General features: G+C 30.0%; 1 long non-coding RNA gene across 1 annotated transcript; it reads left to right on the top strand.

Moving 5' to 3' along the window:
- Window positions 1-729: 729 nt before the first annotated feature.
- Window positions 730-1418, top strand: LOC146940583 (uncharacterized). The gene is made up of 2 exons (XR_015032062.1): window positions 730-989; window positions 1102-1418. It is a non-coding gene; the product is annotated as an uncharacterized LOC146940583 (long non-coding RNA).
- The last annotated feature ends 8308 nt before the right edge of the window (window positions 1419-9726 follow it).

The following is a 9726-nucleotide window of genomic DNA, read 5'->3' on the forward strand; positions in this document are numbered from 1 at the left end:
AAAAAACTTGCATGATTTCATAAGGTGTTGGATATAAGTACAAGAAAAATATTTTACCTTTTTTACATAAAATCCGATATCAACATTTTTTTTAAACCACAAAATATATTAATAATAAAATCATTGCACAAGATGAACCAAGATTAACAGAAAGAAACAACAAAACAAAAGGCGATGTATGCAAGCGGAACAATTAAAAGAAGAAAACTCAAGAATATCAATATAGACACCAAGTAACCGAAGGTTATCAACACTACATATTTATATAGCGACTTTTATTTTTATATTATATTTTCTCTCTATTCACATCTCTCTCATCCGTATATGGTGCTGGGATAAGATATAAGTAAGTTATTGCGAGTAGGGATGTTGATTGGATGGGGGTGGGTGAGTACGTAGTACTCCCCTGCTCCTCTTCCACCATACTACCCCTCATCCTGTCTCTAACCCCGCATGGGTGAGTTTATCCATGTGAAGATTCTGTAATTCATAAAAAAAGTAGAAAATAGTAAAACTAAAATCCAATAAACTGAAAAAAAAAGTATAAAAATAAGACTTTAAGTTTACGTTCATAAGGATTGTTATTTTTTGGACTATTTGATAATTGTTTAACTTAATAAAATAATACATATTTGAAAATACTTGATAGATTTTTAATTCACACATACACACTTTTATTTGAAAGGACAGGGTCCCGATGAGATAGGGGTGTGATCCCCCTCCTGTATTATATAGCATACATTGTGATGATATCTTAACTCCGCACAGTAAAATCCTTCCAGCTAAAGTGAATTTGTCGCATTTGATGATCAAAGTTGATCATTTTAGTTTTAGTGGTTGCAATACATGTAGCATGTAATATTGTAACATATAGATCAAGTGGCTAAAATATAAAAGCAACATTGATTGATATCTTTATGTTGTAGGACTTGGATGCTGTTGAGGCGCTGATTCAAGGTCTTGTGTTATTCCAAGGAGGCATTCTCATGGTATGCTGAATTCTCAGTTCTGATGACACCATGTTTATTTATTTTTTAATTACTATTTGATTGGAATGCTCGTAACAATTTTATGTCTAAATTGACCTATGCTTTTTGTCAGGTGAGTCACGATGAGCATCTCATCTCTGGAAGTGTGGAGGAGCTATGGATTGTATCCGAGGGTAGAGTGGCACCATTCCATGGCACCTTCGCTGAGTATAAGAGGATATTACACTCATCTTAGGAAAGTGAGTCTTAAGAATACTCATCTTAGCGAACCAATATATGAACATACAGTTTTGTAATTTATCAAAATTATGTATAATCATTTGAATGAATTTTTATCATGTATTATTTGTATTGAAAATTGAGGGTATTTTTTGTCACTATAATTATTTTCTGTAAACTTTATATGGTATGAATTTTTTTTTGGCTCAATTTATTTAGCCTTGAACACTCAAGTTTCTAAACTTAATTACACTAACTATTATTGCATATATAACAATGAAACGTAAATTAAGGTTTGTTTGCAATTGACAAAAGATATTAATCCTTAACGAATATCAATTTATGATTCTTTGTTGCAATTTCACTCAAAAAAAGTTATTTATTGCATGTAGTGTTATTTACTCACTCTCACACCAATGGTTTAGTGCTCGTGATTTTATCTTGAGTTTATCCGCTTACCTTTACATTTTTTTTTCATTCATGTTTTCTTTCTTTATTATTCAAAAATCTTCTTTAGTCTTATCACACTAAAAGTGACTTGTTTAAATCTTTAAAATTTCTTATAATTTTTGCTACATATTGTTGTAAATTTTAAATATATTTAAAAAGTTCTATAATATATTAATAAAAAATTATTATTATTTTATTTATGATCAATATTAATATTTAACTTGGTCTAATTCTTTAGGCCACATCATTTTGACGTGATTAAGTTTAAGCATTTTTGCTATCATTTAAAACGGTAATTTATGCATTGATTTTTTTTATTTTGTAACCGAGACAAAATTAAAAGGCACATAATGTTATGTTTTGAGTAAGTATTATATTTGAGGAGCTAGTACCTACTTTTTCTAATAAACTAACCGCCTATTTTCATCTATGGTTACGTTCCTTTTCCTTTCAATATCAATAACACCATTTTTCTTTTACATGAAAACTCATGCACAACCTATACAAAATCCTCTCTTTTACGAGTCTAATACAAAATCTTGGGTTACATCTTGAAAATATTTCTTCTTACCAGTTATGCATACTTGGTTTTAAATCAAGAAGGGTCTGTTAAATTCTGGGGGATTAGTGTATAATTACGCGGAAAATCCTTAAGGACAGTTCGATCAGCACGTCTCACACTGCCCCACTGCTTGTTTGTTCGACAGATCTTGATAGTTGATTCGGTAGCAGGTATAATTTGATTGTCAGAGACGTTGATAGAGTTGTGGCCGGTGATCTACTTCAACAACAATCTCAAAAGAGATAAGTTTATTGATCTCTCTTTTTATTTATATTTTATTGATTCTTTTATTTATATTATATTGATTATTATTTATAGAGATAATTTATGCCTAAATTTTACAACACATATTAAACTAAAAATTAGAGTTGATAGTAGACAGTTACGCTAAAAATTAAAAAATTTCTCTCTTAATTAAACGATCAATAGCAGGATGATTATAATCAAAGTTCCTAGACATATTTAAAACTCAATTTAGTCCAAAGGAAAAGAATGACTCGCTTTTCTCTTTGTTTCATGTTATCATGGACAATTCTTCAACAAAAAAAAAAAAAGTTATTATGGACAATTGGGTCGTGGCCTTCTAGAATTCTAAATAAGATTTTTCTTTAAATAAATTACTTAAATTTGTATTTAATTGAATTTGACCTTACACCAATTTATCAAAATTCATGAGTTTGGTACAGTTAAGCCAAACAACAACAATTATGTCCGTAATATTTGACAGTGTTGTAACAAAAAATGTGAACATGTGAAACAGACACATGTTTGTCCCTTTAAAAAAGTGCGTATTCAACAAATTGAGTAATGTGGTTTTTAAAGACTTGTGTGCCAGAGGATTAACAAATTAAGAGTGACACAAGTTACAAATATTTAGGCTAAATTACACCAGGGTCCTTTAAGAATGAGGTTTATATCAAATTGATAATTTAAGTTATTTTGATCACACATAATCCTTTTAAGTTTATAAACGTTTTCCATTCAGTCTTTCTGTTAACCAAACTTATCAGTTATCCGCTATAATACTCATACTCTCTGCTTAATTTATTGCTTAAACCATACTAGTATGTTTTTTTTTACTTATAGTCTTCATAAGATGTTGCCATATTGAATTTTTATTTTAATAACATGTAGTTTCCACGATTTTTTTTGGCAAAAGAAAAGTAAGTAGCAGATCGGATTTCTCAATTAGGTTGATACTACTAACTCACACTGACAAACATACGTGTATGTATTGAAAGCGCGGTATCCTTTTCAAATAGGCAAATGCTTCTTATCGCGAGAAGATTTCACCCGAAATTGTCCTGAACAGGTTGTATTCCATATACTAGTTACTGTAGCATAACATACTTTTGCATCGCACCATCCGTTTTTGCCGCCAAAGAAGCATCTGACGTCCCAGATTCTTCTTGATAAATTCGCTATGCTATGAATCGGGAGATATAGCATTGCTGTTTCAAATATTCACTAAAGTCACAATTTTTTTTTCTTTTGAAGACAAATTCACAATTTCTTTAATAAATATATATTATTAATATCTTCCAAAAAAAAATATGCACACCAAAAAATATCTTCCAAAAAAATATAATTAATGACAATAATGAGAAAAAACAAAAAAAAAAAAATTAATAACGCAGCCAAACTATTGGTGAAAAAATATGAGCAAATAAAAGAAGGGATACAATATCTGCCATTTTCTTGTTACAACAACACAGCCAAATAGTAGTTTCTTGGAAACAGAAACCTGACATACAATAGTGATATAATTGTTATTCAACTATCCCATGTGAGTCCGACAAAAGAAAGTGACTTTGCAGCTTAATTGTACCAAACTTTATCCCATGTGAGTCAACAAATGAAAGTGACCTTGCAAACCCTCAAAACCAAAACAACGACGAACAACAACCGCAACAGAGAGCAAAACAACAACAATAACAACAAACCACATGAAATATTTCACAATCAAAAGAAACCCAATCAACAATCAGTTTAAAATTGAAGATAAGAGCCTACGATTTGAACACAATCAAAAGCCACGATCTGAAAAACGAGCGAACCACATCCAGAAATTGCAATCTGGAACCAGATTGTGAACCACCAAAATGGCAACAGAGAGTGTAGTGAGATAGAACATAGCAAGCGCGAAACAAGGATGATTCAAAAGCTCAAATTGGAACTCATATCATTGTTGGAATTTTAATAATTTATTTTAAAGTTGTTATTATTACTAGCGTCCAGACGGACACTCTCGATATAACTACATGTTTAAAACGCACCTCGGTACAACAAATGACCGACCTGAAGGCATCTATGTGGTAGAGCCAACCATAGAAAATTAAACTTAAAATTAGAAATTTTCTCTTTTAATCTAATGATCAAGAGCCGGCTAATTAGAATCGAAGTTTCTAGACATGATTAAAACTCGATTTAGTCCAACCTTTTTGTATATAAAAAGGGAAAGAATGACTCGTCTTTCTCTTTGCTTCATGTTATTATGAACAATTCTTAAAAAAAATTTGTTATGGACAATTGGGTTGTGACCTTCTAGAATTCTAAATAATATTTTCCTTTTAATAAATTTCTTAAATTTGTATTTAATTGAATTTGACCTTACACAAATTTATACATTACTAATCAACCGGCTCTTGATCATTAAATTTGACTTTACACAAATTTATCTAAATTCATGACATTACTAATCAGCCGGCTCTTGATCATTAAAATAAGAGAGAAAATTTCTAATTTTTAGTTTAACTTTTTACGGTCAACTCTACCACATAGATGCCTTCAGGTTGGTCACTCGTTGTACCGATGTGCATTTTAAACCTGTAGTTATACCGAGAGTGTTCGTCTGGACGCCAGTAATAATAACAACTTTAAAATAAATTATTAAAATTCCAATAATGATCTGGGTTCCAATTTGAGCTTTTGAATTGTCCCTGTTTCGTGCTTGCTCTGTTCTGTCTCACGACCGTCTCTGTTGCCATTTTGTTGGTTCGCAAACTGGTTCCAGATCGCAATTTCTAGGTGTGGTTCGCTCGTTTTCCAGATCGTGACTTTTGATTTTGTTCAAATTGTTGGCTCTTATCTTCGATTCTAAACTGATTGGTGATTGGGTTTCTTTGGTTGTGAAATCCTTCATGTGATTTGTTGTTATTGTTGTTGTTTTGCTCTCTGTTGCGGTTGTTGTTCGCTATTGTTATTGTTTTGAAGGTTTGCAAGGTCACTTTCATTTTGTGTGACTCACATGAGATAAGTTTGATACAGTTAAGCTGCAATGTCACTTTCTTTTGTCAGACTCAATGGGATAGTTGAATAACAATTATATCATTATTGCATGTCAGGTTTCTGTTTCCAAGAAACTACTATTTAGCTGTGTTGTTGTAACAAGAAAATGACAGATATTGTATCCCTTCTTTTATATCAGTACTGCTTCTCAGTTTTTTGTTTTTAAGAAAGTACTATTTGACTGTGTTATTGTAACAAGAAAATGGCAGATATTGCTTCCCTTTTTCTATTTGCTCACATTTTTTCACCAATAGCTTGACTGTGTTATTTTTTTTTCTTCTTATTTTTACCATTGATTATATTTTGTTGGCAGATATTAATAATATATATTTATTAAAGAAATTGTAAATTTAGTGGATATTTGAACAAGATATCGAGATTTCAACACACACCCATGGTTTTGTCTATGTACGGGTTTCATGTTAAACTTAACCCATAGTATTCTCATCGGATTGGATAAAGGGTTATGTCAAAGTAGACTCAACCCAACTCATGTTCAACCCTAATTTATTATTTATGAGAAAGTGGTTTGCTATATATATAGCATTACACTTGAAATAATTTAGAAATATCCTTTAATAAAACCTTTTATAATAAAAAAAAATATCCTTTAAAAATTTGAATATTAAGAATACTATTTATTAATTAAGTATATACCCGGTCTGAAAAAATTTAGGTATATACTTTAATTTGCGGATAATGCAATTCTCTGCAAGCAATATTGGTCTCGAATAAATATGTAAAGAAACTGCATCTTCAGTAGCAGTATTATCATTTTCAGTAATACCTGTATCTTCATTTTAATGTTAAATACTTCAAAATAAATTACTTCCTTCGTCCCAAAAAAATAGAACCATTTGTAAAAGAAATTTGTCTCATAATAAGTGGCTCGTTTTACTTTTTAATGCAATATTAATTATTTCCCTTGTGCCATTAATTTTGATCTTACGGTCCGTTTATGGCACATGATAAAAAAAAGATATATGATATGATAAGAGACCGGGTACACTTATTCTAACATGTGTTTGGTGCACACATCATGTTGACATGATAAGATACATATAAATACTAGTAAAAGACCCGTGGTTCCGCACGGGTAACATAACATTTCGATAGTTGTATTAAATATAATTAAATAGTTATGCTATATACCACGATCAAAATTGCCTACGAAAACTAATAATGTATATGTGTTCTTTAATTAAAACGTGAATGACAATTAATTTGGTACTTGGTGGAATACAAAAAGGGGGTATTGGTTGCAAACAAATTTGGGATTTAACAAACATTCGTGGATTTTGTGGAATGACATTTCGTAGAAAGAAGCATTTTCCATAATTAAATTATTAATATTGTAGAATGTTTATGGATATTAAATGAACATTATGAGTATTAATGTAATATTTTTCTCTTATATACAAAAATTTGTTAAATAGTTAAATGAACATTATGAGTATTAATGTAATATTTTTCTCTTATATACAAAAATTTGTTAAATAGTTGAGTCACATCAGTTATGAATTTTATTTGTTTATATATTCCAATCAACTTTTATGTAGATATATATGAAAGTTGATATGATAAAATTTTGAAAACTCATTATTATTTTTATAATCAAAATTAATGTAGTGTCTCTATTAAATAAATTTTTATTTTATATGCAAAACATTGTTCAATATTTGCACCGCACCCGTTGCAGACTTTATGTACTTATATCTGCATTAACAAATTTTTATATAGGTATATGAGAAAGTCGATGTGATAAAATTTTAAAAACTCAAGATTATTTCTTCAAAAAGAAAATATTAATGACCATTTTCAAAATCAAAATTGATATAGTGTTTCTATTAAATGACTTTTTATTCTATATGCAAAATATTGGTCAATGTTTGCAAAACACCCGTTGCAGATTTTATGTACTTATATATGCATAAACAAATTTTTATATACATATATGAGAAAGTCAATATGATAAAATTTTGGAAACCCGTGACTATTTTCAAAATATCAACATATATTAATGTAATGTGTATATTAAATACATTTTTATTTTATATTTATAACACCGTTAAATATTTACACCACATTCGTTGATGATTTTATATGCTTATATATGCAGAAGAAATTTTTTTTGTATCGATATGATAAAATTTTAAAAACTCGTGACTATTTTCAAAATATCAACAAAATATCAGAATAGAATGAAGTAGATTGAGAATAATAGGGAAACTAAAAGGTTTAATGACCTTTGGTTGAAAATAGTTATTAGGTGATAGCAACTAAGATGACGGTATTGGAAAACCAAAATAATAGGGTGACAATAATTAATGTGAAGTGGGTGATGGAAAACCTGATTTGTGGTTTAAAATGACGGATTAACCCATGAAATAAGTGATTTGGTGATAATTAAGAATGATAATTAAGGAAAATTGATAGTAATCATCTTTCTCATTGTAGTAGTAGATTAAAAAAGTTCATGGCACGTGTTGGCAGTTATTGACTATTTGGCAAACATATGCTTCCTTCACATGTACGATTCAATGACTCAGGAATCAAATTAACAAAGTTTATGCCTTGCCTACTTTATTGCCGAGTTTTTGTTCTTTTACACATCGATTAGGGAAAAATATAATTTATGAAGTGGTTGCAAAAATTAGGGAAAAAAATTGAAATCGGTTGAAATCAGCGATTAGAAATTACACATAAATTGGTTGTTTCCCACTAAGAACACATAAATTGGCTGAAATTGTTACCTGAAGAGACGAAGAAGGGTTGTGAGAGAGAGGAGTAGTTCCACGGAATGGACAAGAATGAGAGAAGTCGATAACGCTATTATTAAGAGAGAGTGGGAGTCGAAGGAGGGTTTTTGAGTTGAGTAATAGAAAACACACGTGTTGTTTTTGGTACCAGGTTGGTTGGTAACCCATCCTAAACTAAAGATTAAAATAACAAAGAGTGAATATGATAGGATAGGGTTAATAAAATGTTTGATTTATCCTTTCCTATTGGTGCATCAAACAAATGATTTAAGTTGGATATAATAATATTATGATATTTTGTCTCTCTCGACGCACCAAACAGACCCTTAGAATTTTCCTTCAAGTTATTTTGCAACTTCTTAATTAACCATTTGGTAGTTAACAAGTCCATCATATACTCTATTGCAGTCATATGTTTGTGTTTGTCCACTACCTTCCTCAATTGCCAAGTATCTACATGACATAAACTAGCACAATATGCATTCCAATCCTATTGAGCTTTGCGTATGACTCCACCTCTCTTGTCATTTTTTTAAAACTTCAAGTTCCTTCCTGAATGCATGCATATGTGGTAGTTGATTATCTAAATTCTAAAGTCTTGCTCTTATAGAATGTTAAGTCCTAACTTTTCATTTATAATATAAGATAAAAGCTTTTTTTCTCCAATTTCACCCCTGAAATTGATTGTGTTCCATTGAAAACAATAGAGATATGAAGTTGAGAAGAAAGATCCATATGTAGGTTGTGCTTCCGTCGTTGAGTGAAGCATGCAATGGAAAACAAAGTTCATTCGTTGTAGAACGTGCCTCACAAAAACCTATTTAAAATAATTTAAAGGGTGAAGACATGTTTTGATCCCTCACAAAAAATACAGAGGACAAATTAGTCCTTGACAAAAAATGATCCTCTTTAGTCCCTCAAAAAAAAATCAGGACAGTTCAGTCCTTATGTCAGTTTTTTTTCCTAATCGGATTTTATTTTTTATTTTTGATTGGATCATGTGACATTTCAAATGTCATATGATAAACGGTCATTTTAAACAAAAATAAGGGGATATTTAGGTTCTGCAACAAATTTTGGTACAATTTGGTCCCTATAAGAATAAAAAAGTAAATTAATTTTGAATATTAATTACTTAAAAAAAATTGAATATTAATTACTTCAAAAATGTAAGGATCAAGATTGTTGAACGCTAAGAGATCAAATTAGTACTTTTATATTTTGTGGTGGACCAAATTATGCTTTTGTACCTAAGAGATTAGTTTAGCTAGATGGAAATATTGTATTTTTCTAATTAGTTTGAGAATGTATATGTAATTTTGTCCAGTCAGTATGTAAGGATTAAGTTTGTTAAACTCTAAGAGATCAAATTAATACTTTCATATTTTGTGGTGGACCAAATTGTGCTTTCGTACCTAAGAGATTGACTTAACTAGATGGAAATATTGTATTTTCCTAA

Source organism: Medicago sativa, chromosome 3, assembly GCF_051527215.1.
Source record: "Medicago sativa cultivar Bolivia chromosome 3, Bolivia_mono, whole genome shotgun sequence".
NCBI lineage: Eukaryota > Viridiplantae > Streptophyta > Magnoliopsida > Fabales > Fabaceae > Medicago > Medicago sativa.